The 12,692-nt window shown below is 43.6% G+C and overlaps 1 protein-coding gene and 1 pseudogene across 6 annotated transcripts in view; one reads left to right on the forward strand and one right to left on the reverse strand.

Moving 5' to 3' along the window:
• SHROOM4 (shroom family member 4) overlaps positions 1-12,692 on the reverse strand; it is a 250,223-nt gene that overhangs the window by 77,078 nt on the left and 160,453 nt on the right. For 2 of the 6 annotated variants that reach the window (XM_016943402.3, XM_016943401.4), the window contains exon 1: positions 1,715-2,125. The exons of the other annotated variants lie outside the window; for them this stretch is intronic. The gene's annotated coding sequence lies outside the window, so the exon portion shown is untranslated. Of the gene's footprint in view, positions 1-1,714; positions 2,126-12,692 lie in introns of those variants that run through there. 6 annotated transcript variants of the gene reach the window in all.
• LOC112207152 (U6 spliceosomal RNA) lies at positions 8,035-8,135 on the forward strand (annotated as a pseudogene).

The following is a 12,692-nucleotide window of genomic DNA, read 5'->3' on the forward strand; positions in this document are numbered from 1 at the left end:
ATACCTTACAAAGACTCTTACTATTTTTTTTTTTTTGAGACGAAGTCTCATTCTTGTCGCCAAGCCTGGAGTGCAATGGCACAATCTTGGCTGACTGCAACCTCCGCCTCCCTGGTTCAAGCAATTCTCCTGCTTCAGCCTCCTGAGTAGCTAGGATTACAGGCATGTGCCACCATGCCCAGCTAATTTTGTATTTTTAGTAGAGATGGGGTTTCACCAGGTTGGCCAGGTTCATCTCGAACTCCTGACCTCAGGTGATCCACCCGCTTCGGCCTCCCAAAGTGCTAGGATTACAGGCGTGAGCCACTGCGCCTGGCTGGCCCCTTACTCTTTCTAGGGTTTCTCCAGGAGTAGGAACCAATCCCAAAGTAGACAGAAGAGGGAAGTGGGGGCTTTTAGGACACAGAGAAAACTAAAGACTGGAAGAAGAAAAATCCAAACAGAGGGAGCTGGAGCCAGAGCTAGAGCCTTCTAACCCTAGTTTGGGACAGGAGAATAAACTATCTATATGGTCTACTATTTGGCCTATTATTAGTTCGGAATAGCCCTAGACTTGAAGTCAGTCTACACTTGCATTCAAACTGTAGTTGTGTGGCCACGGGCAAGTCACTTCTGCGAGTTGCAGATTTTTTATCTGCAAAATGGGGAAGATGACCATCTGTTTTTCATGAGTTATGTTTTGGATTAAATGCAGTCCCATGTGTGAAATCAACCAGCATAGTGCCTGACATACTGTATAAACTTAAAGAAAACACACAGCAGGACCACTTATTGAACACTGAAGATGTGCCAGGCACTAAGCATTTCACATGCATTAACTGATTTAATCATCTCTCTAACCTTATGTGAAACAGTTTTATTATTGTTATTATTATTAAGACAGGGCCTCTCTGGCTCTGTTGCCCAGGTTGGAGTGCAATGGTACACTCATAGCTAACTGCAACCTCAGACTCCTGGGCATAAGCTATCCTTCTGTCTCACCCTCCTGAGTAGCTAGGACTACAGGCTACAGGTGCATGCTACCGTGCCCGGCTAATTTTTTTGTATTTTTTGTAGAGATGGGGTTTCACCATGTTGGCCAGGCTGGTCTTGAACTCCTGGCCTCAAGCAATCTTCCTGCCTGAGCCTCCCAAAGTGCTGGGATTACAGGCATGAGCCACCATGTCCAGCTGGTAAGTTATTATCCCCACTTTACAAATGGAGAACCAGAGATGCATAAAGCTTAAGTGATTTGCCAAGAGCACATAGCTAATAACCAGCAGAATTGGGAATGAAACTCAGATCCTCCAGTTTTTTCCTAGGATACCACACGACCCCTCCTCTCCAAGGAAGAGTCTATCTGAAAAAGCCTGTATTCCTGAGGTTTCCCATAGCAATTCCCTCAAGAAGCAGTCAGCAAAGGGAGGTCTCATTAGTCCTAGAGCTGAAACCATTCCCTCCATAGGCAGTGGGGAGAGAGAGGAGGAGAAACAAACAGAAAAGTAAGAAAATGCCTACGACCAACCATGCAGCTCTAGGCCAAGATGTGAAGGCAGTGACCCCAGTGCTTGCCTTTCTCCTAAGGCTGGCTCAGGCACTATCAATAAGCACACACCTCATCCCATCCTTCATTACTCCAAAATGCTTTTCTTAGGAAGCAAAAAGAAAGAGATATTGAAGAAAGAAAGCAAGAGGGGGAAGAGTGGCAGCAGCCATGGCTACTGGCTGTACCTACCATGGAAGTTGCCCAGGGTGGAGAGATGGCTTGGGAGAGAGCGGGGTATCCGGCTAGCTCAGACTCTCGTTGACAAACCCTCCAGCCAGCGTCCTCCCTTAGCTGGGACCCATCTGCCCTCCAGTGAAGACCTTCTGGGGCGAGGGACCATCAGCCCAAGATGCTGAGTGTGATCCAAGGGGCTCAGGCACAGTCAGGTTCCAGTTCTAAGAACAGGAAGGAGGAGCACTGAAGGCAAGGTATGACCATCAGCCTGGATGGACCTAGATATGGCCACAGCCTTCGGGAACGAAAGCCAGTGTCAAGAGCTGGATAGGAGTGAAGACGCTGCTCCAGGAACCAGCCAGCACCCTGGTGTCAAAGGGAAGGATGAAAGGCACTTCCAGCAGCATAAACAGCCCCGCTGCTCCCTACTCCAACCTCCTCTGAGCCCAGGCCCACCCCCTCGGCAGCTCAGAGGCCAATAAGGAAGCTGGGCCCCCAGCCACTGCTAGAATTCAGGAAAGGAGCAAGGAAATGATGTTTGGGAAAGATAAAGCGGGTGTCTAAAAAGAATTTTTAAAAATACACGTAAGTGAGAGAGAAAAATACCCCAGACACATACACTTAAAAGAATTCCTGTGCTTCCTGGACTGAGTTGACCCCACCCAGCCATCTCTGCAGGTCCTCTGGGCCCCAGAAAAGTACAGATAAGCCAGGACTAGCAGCCTCCAGGTCCAGAGGAGTAGCACTCCAGCTGATTTTATATAGCTGGGGGCAAGTGACTGAGAGATTTTCCAAGGTGAAGGTCCTGGTGAGATACGAAGGCTCACAAACATTTTCGGATGTATTTACAGGGGTCTGCACTTCCTATGCGGACTTGAGCAGATCCAAAGAAAACCCAATTTTACACCAGAGACTTCAACTCCAGAAAAGGTGCCCATTAGCAATGCTAGAAATGTGGTGTTTGGGGTCAGTGTCCCTGGATCTGCCATGAATTCACTCTGACCTCTGGCAACTTACTCCCACTCTCTGGGCTTCTGTTTCCTCCCTGTAAAATAAAACATTGAATTCAATCGTCACAAATGACCCTTCCCACTCTAGCATGCTATGATGTAGTAGTCCTAGGCCCCAGGCTGAGGTTCCAAATGATGCCCTAAGTGATTAGCGCAGTAGCCAGAATCCAGAGCAGCCCTATGTGGATTTGTTGCACCCCCTAAGCCCAGGCTCAGGCACCAGGATTTAATTTATCTTGGGGAAGTAGAGTCAGGGTTTTCCTTTCATTAACACTCCCAATTCCCTACTCCAGTTTCCCTTGGCCTCTGGCCTCAATTCCAGTAATTTCTGGCTCCTGAGAGGGCTTATGCAAACTCCCTTAGGACATGAAGTATGTATGCTAGGGCCTTTCCTCTCTGGAGAAATCATGCCTGGAGGCCCCTTCCCCTTTCTTCCCTCTGTATCTCACAGGAGAGTCTGGGTTGACTTTTATCAACTGTATAGGGGAAAGTTTGGGAGCTTTGAGGAGCATATGGATCTGGCTTACAGTCTCAGCTCTACCATTCACTAGTTGTTTGGCCTTGGGCATGTCACAGAATCTTGGTTTCCTCATCTATAAAACATGCCTGGCATGTGAAAGGCACTCAATAAATGCTATCTGTTTTTAATATTACCCGTATGCAAAATAATAATGAGCGAGGTACCATTAGCAATAAGAAAACTGATTTCTTCAATCCAAATGAAGAGAAAAGAGAAAGGACTAGTTAAGAGAAGGCTCAAACGCCAAACCCAGTACGCTCTGGAACAGCACTCTCAAATTGTAGTGGGCATACTAATTACCTGGGGATCTTGTTAAAATGCAGATTTTGATTCAGCGAGGCCCAGGTTCTGACTTTTAATAAGCTCCAGAGTGATACTGATGCTCCTGGTGTGATAACCACATTCTGAGTGGCAATATACCAGGACATAATCTGGTCCAAAAAATGCATCAGGTTAAAATCTCTTTTCATTTCATTCCTCAGGCCTGGGTGTCCGGCCGCCCTTGCTCTTCTGGTCGCCAAATGTCTTTCTCCTTTTGCTCAGTGGCCCAGCCCATGCAAACGCTTGCCTGAAGAAGTTTGCCAATCCCCACTTCCTAATAAAATAAAGAGCAACTGGTTTGTTATCAGTGTGACCCTGCCAGTGGCCAGGTGAGGCTGAAAAAATTGTGAGTAGAGGTGCAAGCATGTTCATGGGGCTGGCTGAGGTAGGGAGAAAGGGTGCGAAGATGAGAGTTGGGATGTCATCAGATGAGGAGTAGGCAGGTGGGCACAGACAGTGTATACTCAAGAAATCCTTCGTTGAGGGAAGATGAGAGAGAAACTTGAGCGGTTTAGCCAGTTTGGGATTTGGGGAAGAGGTTGGGAGAGGTGGTGGAGGGAAAAGGGCATATGCTCCCATTTAGCAGAGCTGAGTTCCAGATAACATGATCAAGTATGACCTCCTGTGCTCAGGGGACGGTAAAGATGACTGCTTCTTTTCCAAGTACTCAGGAGACGTGAACTTGGCATGGGGGCACAGGAGGGTGGGCACATGCAGCAGAAAAGCCAGAAGCTGGCTCCCAGGAGAGGCCTTATAAAGGCTCTTGTGAGAGGTGAGGGGTGGAGGTGGACCAATTCTGAAAGGAGTCAGTCTCCAGCTGCCCTAGTCAGCTGTCACCCCAGTATCTTCCGATAGCACCATCTGTCTTTGAGCCTGGCTCCCAGCAGACCCCTGAAGAGATACTTGGGAGAAGATGAGCAGAAAGAAAACCATGGCTCTGCTCTAACTTAGGGGAAAAAGGAAAATGTAACCCCTGTTGCTTGTGGTTGTGCTCAACCTGAGGCCTGGACCATAACAGAGTGTGGGTACTTTCCACTTTTTAAAGTATTTGTATAAATAGAAGCACAAAATAACATCCTTGATTAGCTCTGTTTATTTTCTGTGGCTCTTCCAGCCTCCCTCCAAACAGCACATTCCACCTGCCCCACACGAAGAAGCCCAAGCTCATTCTGGCAGGCTCAGCAGGAAGGGAAGCCCACAGACAAGCCGGGGGACAGAACAATGCATGGCTTGTTTATTTGACAGAAGAGGGGAAAAGCTGCCTGGTCACCATGGAGGGACACAGAGCTCTGAAGGCCCACCCCCACCCACTGTTGGCTGGGGTCCTTGCAGCCTGGTAATCAGGAAACCCTTCCTTATTATAGACCCAACCAAGGGGGGAAGTGTGTGTGTGTGTGTGTGTGTGTGTGTGTGTGTGTGTGTGTAATTTGAAAGAGAACTTTCAGGACAATGGCTTTCTCATCAGTCTGGGAAAGCTATAATCTGGGTCATCTGAGAGATGAATACTCTCTGGAGAAGGGGCTTTTGGTACCCAGCTCTGCCTCCCTGCCTCCCCTCCTCTCCCCACCTCCTCTGAATAGCCAGTTCAAGTTCTTCCATGTAAATCTGCTGGGTCCCCCTCTCCACCCTCCACCTCAGAATCCATCCCTGGCTACAAAGAAACCCAGGGTAGGGAATAAGAAAAGAAGGGAATGTTCGAGTGGAAATAAAGACTCCCCACAAATGCTGTGGTGTGTGTCAGGGGTGATCTTTGTCTTTCTGCATAGGGAGTGATAACTTCCTCTGGCTAGGGCATTACATTTGACCCTCTGCTTCCATTTCTCCATTTTCACATTGAAATCTTTAAGACACAGGGGGACACCTCTTTTTCCAAAGAAGGTTGGCAGGAAGTAACCATACAGATGACTCGGGAAAGCTCTGCACATAGCAGCGGGTAGGAAAATGCTTAGTACTTTAGAAATGCAGTACTCGGGATTCTCTTTCAGAATGGGCTAGAGAGAAATTTCTAGTTTTTCTATATATAGTGTGATAAAACATACCAGTCATAGACTTGTTTAACTGACAGAAGAGGGAAAACGCTGGCTGATCTTATCAATGATCCTAAAGGCAAAGAGGTGGATAGTGAATATTTCGAAGCTTCTAGGAGCAAGGGGAGCAAGTCCAGAATCTGAATAATGAAAGAGTTTTTTTCCCTCTCCCTTCTATGTACAAAAGTTAAGGGTGCAACACCAGAGGGCTAAGGGAGACTTCAGAGGAGCACATAGGGAAAATGGCATCAAGTTCACAGTGCACCATCTGACTCAACAGATAGCCTTAAAGGTTTTGCCATGATGCCCAGTTTCCTAAACCAACACCCAAAGCGATAAAGAAGGTGGAGGATGTTTGTCCTCCAGCTCTGGTTTCTATCAGTAACATTTATAGCGTCCCTTGGGAAAGAGGCTGTAGGAATAATACCAGTTTTCCTATCTTCCTCCTTAAAGCCCATTATCCCTTTCAGTTCAAACTCACTGTTCGACCTACCACTTTTCAGAGGTCTGATGGAATCCATAAAGGTTTTCCCCAGAGTCAAGTCTCAAAGTCCTCAGAACTACTTCTGGCCACTCCCCAAGTCATCTCTACTACTAAAGACACGGAGCCCTAGGACAATAACCAACAACAGTTAGGACCCCAATAGAAACAAGAACACCCAGTCACTCTGCTTTGATACAACTTGACAATCAGGAGGAGCCAAGACCCAGCAGAGCTGGAGCACAGTGAGCAAGGTGGACTGCAGTGGGAGATGATATTGGGGAGGTGCATAGGCCAGATCATGGAGTTTCCAAAGGCTGAAACAGTTTGAATTTTATTCTCAGTGAAATGGGAAGCTGTTAGAGGTTGTTAAGCAGGGGACTAACATGATGTAAGTTTTATAAAGGCTTGACTTGGCTGATGGATTTGTGTGTGGGGGGGTCAACAGTAGAAGCCAGAGAACCATTTAAAGGGGCTATTATAGGTAAGCGATAATGGTGGTTTGTTCTAGGAAAGTAGCAGTTGGGACAAGAACAAGAGATTTGATTAGAGGTATTTTGAAGAGGTAGGGCTGACAGTATTTGTTGATGGACTGAATATGGAGAATGAGGAAAAAAGAATGAGCTATGACACTTGAGTCACCTGGCATCTGTACCTTCTTAGCACAGTATTCATTACCGAAACTGAGTCATTAGGGGCTCTAAAAAGAAAATTGGCAGTCTTCACTATTGTTTTGTCCAAGCATTTACAGAGCTCCTCTATCTACATTTAAGGTGTTTGGAGAGGTACTAGGCAACATGCCAAAATGAAGAAGAAGTAATCCCTGTGCTCAAGGAATTTAGTGTGGTAGAGGGTGGATGAAAAATACCTAGAAAACCATTAAAAAGGATGGAATGTCAGAAGTATCAGAAAGGAAATGCTAACAAAATGAGAGTCAAAAGAAGGAGAGAGCACTGCTGCCTGAATCAAGAATGGCATCACAGAGCCTCTGAGCTGATTTTGGAAGAGTCAATACAATCACCACTGAAGATGACTGGGAGAGAGGCCATGCCAGATTTGCATGAACAGAAGTGAGAAGCACAGGAATACCATGAAGGAAGAAAACACAGTTTTTATAAGGCACAGAGGAAGTGAAATTAGAATGATTCAAGAGCATGGTGGGCCTTAAGAGTCAAGTTAAAGCCTTTACTTCACATAATCCAATAAGCAAGAGAGAGCCCTTGGAAGTTCCAGAGTAGGAGAGCAATATGGTACGAGCGGTATTATAGGAAAGTTATTATGGTAGCCATGTGTAGGATAAATTATGTGGATAGATACTGGAAGCATAGAGAAGTGAGTAAGCTAATGGAATAGACACAATAAAAGGTAAAATCAGAGCAATGGCAGTGGGGATGGAGCAGAAAGGAAGAATGTGACAGAGAATCAACAGCGTTGGATTGCTAATTACATAAGCAGAGAGAACAGATGACTGTGAAGCACCTAGAAGGCTGATATCACTAATCTAAATAGCAAAGTCATAGGCAAGAACCAGCTTCAGGAAACATGAGTTTGATTTCAGATATTAGTTTGTTATGCTAGCAAATTCTGTAGGTAGGTGTGCCCAGCGAGCAGCTTGATGTGTGGACTGCAGTGCTAGAAAGAGGTTGGGGCACGGTATGGACATGTGGTCACTATCCAGAGGAGGCAGCCGAGGCTGTTGCCGTGGATGTGACTGCCCACGGTGAATGTATGCAAAGGAGACAGGGGACGATAGATCTCTGCAGAGCTATAGTTCAGTGAGAAGAGGAAGAGCTGGTAATAGAGACAAAACAATGAAATGCCATTTTCAGTCATATTGGCAATACTTTTTAAAGGTAAGTGCTGACAAAGTTGTGGGGAAATAGATATACATTGGTGGGTGGGAATGGAAATGGGTACACACTTGCTTAAGGGAATTTTGGCATATGTTATCAGAAGACTTAAAATGTTTCTACTGTGCTTGCTTTGGCTGACATATACTAAAATTGCAATGATACAGAGATTAGCATGGTTCCTGCACAAGGATAATGCACAAATTTGTGAAATGCTCTGTATTTTTACTGCAATTAGTGGTAATGGTTTCACAACCTTGTGAATGTACTAAAACCCACTGAATTACACACTTGAAATAGTGAATTTTATGGTATGTGAATTATATTTAAGAAATTTCATATCCTTTGATCCAGTTTTTCCACTCCTAGGATTTTATCCTAAGAAAGCCATTAAAGATGTACACATTTATTTATGTACTTGAAGTGTCTTCCACTGCAGGGTTATTCATAATGGTAAAATTTGGAATATCCTCGCTGTCCAACATTTAGGAAGAGTTAGAACATATTGTGCATTTACATGGAGGAATAATAGTTTGTCATTACAAACCATGTTTTTGAAGACTACTTAATGATCCTGAAAAAGGCTCACAATATAATGGTAAATTTAAAAATTGTATATAAACCTGAACATATTACAAGTTCAATTCAAGAACTATATATGCATATATACATATTCTTATACAGATATGCACATATTGAAAGGCTGGATGTAAATGTACTAATATTGTACCAGTGGGTATTTATCTTTGTGTGGTGGAATTAAGGGTTATTTTTATTTTTCATACTTTTAAATCATTTCTAGATTTTATACACCACACATGTATTACCTTTTAAATAAAAAGAGGTTTCTTTTTTTGAGATGGAGTCGTGCTCTGTTGCCAGACTGGAGTGCAGTGGTGTGATCTTGGCTCACTGCAACCTCCGCCTCCCGGGTTCAAGAGATGGCCCTGCCTCAGCCTCCCGAGTAGCCGGGACTGCAGGCACGTGCCACCACGCCTGGCTAATTTTTTTTTTTTTTTGTATTTTAGTAGAGATGGGGTTTCACCATGTTGGCCAGGATGGTCTCCATCTCCTGACCTCGTGATCCGCCCACCTCGATCTCCCAAAGTGCTGGGATTATAGGCGTGAGCCACCGCAACCAGCCATAAAAAGAGGTTTCTAAAGAAAAATGTCACCATTCTACATGGACATATCATTTACCCAGGCAACTGTCTGATATAACTGTCTGACATATTCTTAAATTAGGAATCTGCAATTATACTGGTGATTTCACTTAACTATTTCAAAGATCTAGATTTTTCCCTCAGGGAAATCAGCCTAGAGCCCACCAACCTAGCAAAATGCTTTTTTCCCACATAATTTTGCTGCTTGGCAGTGGATTCCTTTGTCTTACTATTTTTTTAAAATTCCATCTGACAGTTTTTTACCCTTAATATTAGCACTGGGAGCTATTCTTTGCTGTGAGAGTAGACCAGGGCTGGAAGAACCAGGAGCAAGTTTGAGAGGAGGCCAGGAAAAGGAAAAGAGAAGTCAAGTCAAGGTCAGTATCAAGGCCATGCCCAGTGTGTTGAAACAAACAAACAAACAAACAAAAAAAACACTACTCAGGGCCTTCCTGGCTTTAGTTCTTTCCCAGCTGCCTGATAGACTTGGTGGGACAAAGTTGGCTAGAGAGGGAACAAAAGTACAAGAAAATTTAGTGGTGGTGGTGGAGGTGTGGCAGCAAGTACCATTTGTAAAGCCATCTAACTGCTAATATTTTAATGCAACATTTACAGTTCATAAAGAACTTTCATATACACCATTCCATTTCATTCTCATAACCTTACTAAGTCCACCTCAGAAAAGAAGAAACTCAGGCTTAGGGAGGTGAAATAAATCACATAAGGCTTGAACACAAGTTTTTTGCATCCAAATTTCTATGTCCCCCCAACCCCCAAATAGTGTTTTTCAAAGTTGTTCTATAGACCAGCATCAGCATCACCTGAGAACTTGTAGGAAAGAAAATTCTGGGGACCCATCCTCGACCTTTTGAATCAGAAACTCTGGGGGTGGGGCCCAGCAATATGAATTTTGGTTTTGTTTTTATACTTTACTTTCTGGAATACATGTGCAGAACGTGCAGTTTTGTTACATTGGTATACACGTGTCATGGTGGTTTGATGCACCCATCAACCCATCATCTACATTAGGTATTTCTCCTAATGCTATCCCTCCCCTAGCCCCTTACCCCCCGACATGCCCCAGTGTGTGACATTCCCCTCCCAGTGTCCATGTGTTCTCATTGTTCAACTTCCACTTATGAGTGAGAACATGTGGTGTTTGTTTTTCTGTTCCTGTGTTAGTTTACCTAGAATGATGGTTTCCAGCTTCATCCATGTCCCTGCAAAGGACATGAACTCATCCGTTTTTATGGCTGCATAGTATTCCATGGTGTATATGTGCCATATTTTCTTTATCCAGTTTATCACTGATGGGCATTTGGGTTGGTTCCAAGTCTTTGCTATTGTCAATAGTGCTACAATAAACATACGTGTACATGTGTCTTTACAGTAGTGATTTATAATCCTTTGGGTATATATCCAGTAATGGGATTGCTAGATCAAACGGTATTTCTGGTTCTAGATCCTTGAGGAATCGCCACACTGTCTTCCACAATGGTTGAACTAATTTACATTCCCACCAACAGTGTAAAAGCATTCCTATTTCTCCAAATCCTCTCTAGCATCTGTTGTTTCCTGACTTTTTAATGATTGCCATTCTAACTGGAGTGAGATGGTATCTCATTGTGGTTTTGATTTGCATTTCTCTAATGGCCAATGATGATAAGCTTTTTTTCATGTTTGGCCACATAAATGTCTTCTTTTGAGAAGTGTCTGTTCATATCCTTCACCTACTTTTTGATGGGTTTTTTTTCTTGTAAATTTGTTTAAGTTCCTTGTAGATTCTGGATATTAGCCCTTTGTCAGATGGATAGATTGCAAAAATTTTCTTCCATTCTGTAGGTTGCCTGTTCACTCTGATGATAGTTTCTTTTGCTGTGCAGAAGCTCTTTAGTTTAATTAGATCATGTTTGTCAATTTTGGCTTTTGTTGCCATTGCTTTTGGTGTTTTAGACATGAAGTCTTTGCCCATGGCTATGTCCTGAATGGTATTGCCTAGGTTTTCTTCTAGGGTTTTTATGGTTTTAGGTCTTACATTTAAGTCTTTAATCCATCGTAATTTTTGTATAAGGTGTTTAAGGAAGGGGTCCAGTTTCAGTTTTCTGCATATGGCTAGACAGTTTTCTCAGCACCATTTATTAAATAGGGAATCCTTTCCCCATTGCTTGTTTTTGTCAGGTTTGTCAAAGATCAGATTGTTGTAGGTGTGTGGCATTATTTCTGAGGCCTCTGTTCTATTCCATTGGTCTATATATCTGTTTTGGTACCAGTATCATGCTGTTTTGGCTACTGTAGCCTTGTAGTATAGTTTGAAGTCAGGTAGCATGATGCCCCCAGCTTTGTTCTTTTTGCTTAGGATTGTCTTGGCTATCCAGGCTCTTTTTTTGGTTCCATGTGAAATTTAAAGTACGTTTTTCTAATTCTGTGAAGAAAGTCAATGGTAACTTGATGGTGAGAGCACTGAATCTACAAATTACTTTGGGCAGTATGACCATTTTCACGATATTGATTCTTCCTATCCATGAGCATGGAATGTTTTTCCATTTGTTTGTGTCCTCTCTTATTTCCTTGAGCAGTGGTTTGTAGTTCTCCTTGAGGTCCTTCGCATTCCTTGTAAGTTGTATTCCTAGGTATTTTATTCTCTTTGTAGCAATTGTGAATGAGAGTTCACTCATGATTTGGCTCTCTGTTTGTCTATTATTGGTATATAGGAATGCTTGTGAATTTTGCACATTGATTTTGTATCCTGAGACTTTGCTGAAGTTGCTTATCAGCTTAAGGAGATTTTGGGCTGAGATGATTGGGTTTTCTAAATATACAATCATGTCATAGGCAAACAGAGACAATTTGACTTCCTCTCTTTCTATTTGAATACCCTTTATTTCCTTCTCTTGCCTGACTGCCCTGGCCAGAACTTCCAGTACTGTGTTGAATAGGAGTGGTGAGAGAGGCCATCCTTGTCTTGTGTGGGTTTTCAAAGGGAATGTTTCCAGCTTTTGTCCATTCAGTATGATACTGGCTGTGGGTTTGTCATATATAGCTCTTACTATTTTGAGATGTTTCATCAATACCTAGTTTATTGAGAGTTTTTAGCATGAAGGGTGTTGAGCTTTATCGAAGGCCTTTTCTGCATCTATGGAGATAATCACGTGGTTTTTGTCATTGGTTATGTTTATGTGATGGATTACATTTATTGATTTGCGTTTGCTGAGTCAGCCTTGCATCCCAGGGATGAAGCCGACTTGATCGTGGTGGATCCTCTAGATGATTCTAATGCACGCTCATAAGTTTGAGAACCATTACTGTAGCATACGTTTTAAAACAGATTTTCAAGTGACTTCTAAATACGGGCTGCTGCTATTTTGGCTCTTGTGGGGTGCTGCTTTCCAAGGTAGGCTGGAAGCCTACCTTTAGCTATCAGTGCTATGTGTATAATAGAGGGCAGCTGCTTAAAAAGTATTTAGGTTCCAGGGACAGGAATGTTCTTCTTTAGGGTGAGGAAGCTCCCAGGACCAAGAGGGCAATTCTTGAATCACTGCTGCCCTTGTCAGGGGGAGATAAGTGCTGGTGAGCAGTTGCCATATATGTACTTCCCTGGTAAGGCTTCTTTTCATTAAGGCT

The sequence above is a fragment of the Pan troglodytes genome, chromosome X (assembly GCF_028858775.2).
Source record: "Pan troglodytes isolate AG18354 chromosome X, NHGRI_mPanTro3-v2.0_pri, whole genome shotgun sequence".
NCBI lineage: Eukaryota > Metazoa > Chordata > Mammalia > Primates > Hominidae > Pan > Pan troglodytes.